The sequence below is a fragment of the Bubalus bubalis genome, chromosome 7, assembly GCF_019923935.1.
Source record: "Bubalus bubalis isolate 160015118507 breed Murrah chromosome 7, NDDB_SH_1, whole genome shotgun sequence".
Taxonomy (NCBI): domain Eukaryota; kingdom Metazoa; phylum Chordata; class Mammalia; order Artiodactyla; family Bovidae; genus Bubalus; species Bubalus bubalis.
This window is the reverse complement of record NC_059163.1, coordinates 41924367-41926215: the sequence shown is the minus strand read 5'-3', so window position 1 is coordinate 41926215 and position 1849 is coordinate 41924367.

The window sequence follows — 1849 nt, the reverse complement described above, 5'->3', positions numbered from 1 at the left end:
AAGAGGGAGATAAAGAGAGGGAGGGAGGGAAAGACATAGGGTGAACCAAAGGTAGGAAAGAAGAATGGATAAAGGGAGAGAAAATCTACTATTTTTGTAATGTGTGTATGAAAAAAATCTAGAATGTCGTTTTCCATTCAGAAAAAGAAAACGAGAGTGAAAATTCCACAGGTTTCATGAGTTAAATGCAAAAATATGCAAAATCGTGGGGAAAAAAACTCAGAAGACAGAGAGTTAGGCATATGTTGTGTGATGAGACATTTCTGGTCAGCCCTAGAGATCACTATCTGATCATAAGCTGATTCATTTACACATTTAAAACATTAGATTCAAAAAATGGAGAGGGAGGAGGGAGGAGGGTTCAGGATGAGGAACACATGTAAACCTGTGGCGGATTCATTTCGATATTTGGCAAAACCAATACAATATTGTAAAGTTTAAAAATAAAATAAAATTTAAATAAATGGATAGTAAATGAGGCTGTTCAAACAGCAGGGGGAAAAAAAAAAACTTTATCACTCTAAGTAAAAAGGAAAAGCCCTGAAAACAATTCTATTTTACTTTCATTTATTTCTTTTGTTTAAAAAATGGAGAGGGTCATGGCACCCAACTCCAGTACTCTTGCCTGGAAAATCCCATGGACAGAGGAGCCTGGTAGGCTGCAGTTCATAGGGTCACTAAGAGTTGGATACGACTGAGCGACTTCCCTTTCACTTTTCACTTTCATGTATTGGAGAAGGAAATGGCAACCCACTCCAGTGTTCTTGCCTGGAGAATCCCAGGGACAGGGGAGCCTGGTGGGCTGCCGTCTATGGGGTCACACAGAGTCAGACATGACTGAAGTGACTTAGCATCAACTGTATTGTTCAGAAGTCTTTGGGAACTAGGAAAAATTAGGTTAATAAACTTTGAAAACAATTATCAGTGGTGTAAACAGCCTATCTCAAGGGTGACATTTAGGTAATTCCCTAATATTAAGAATTTTTTTTTCTAACAAGTAATAGACAAAAATGTCAGAACTCTAATAAGAAAGACCCTCCCAACTTTTCTAAATCATTTTTAATGGCATTCATTTATACTGTAAAAAAATCTGATTATTATTAGACAAATCATCACAAATCTGCTAATTAGTGATAGGATTTTAATGAAAACATAGTTCTGAATTCCAATCTCAACACCATCATGGGTTTTCACTGGTCTGACATTTTAGGCTATATATCTTTGTCTTTGTCTCAGTCTGTTTATTGTCAAACTAAAAATATACTCCTTTTAAGTTTCCTGACATCTTAGGAGAGGGAGTGGGAAGGCTTGTGTTGAGAGTTTGGGGTTGCTGCTCCTGCTGCTGCTAAGTCTCTTCAGTCGTATAAATGGCAGTCCACCAGGCTCCCCTGTCCCTGGGATTGTCCAGGCAAGAACACTGGAGTGGGTTGCCATTGCCTTCTCCAATGAATGAAAGTGGAAAGTGAAAGTGAAGTCGCTCAGTCGTGTCTGACTCCTAGCGACCCCATGGACTGCAGCCTACCAGGCTCCTCAGTCCATAGGATTTTCCAGGCAAGAGTACTGGAGTGGGCTGCCATTGCCTTCTCTGGAGTTTGGGGTTAGCAGATACAATTACATATAGAATGGATAAAGAACAGTCCTATTGTATAAATCAGGGAACTATATTCAATAACTTATAATAAACCATTATGAAAAAAAAATGCATACACACACATATATGACTGAATTACTTTGCTATATACCAGAAACAAATACAACTTTGTAAATCACATTTACTTCTGTTAAAAAATAAAATTAAAACAATTCAAAATAAATAAATAAATGTCCTGACATCTTAAATCCATTTTGT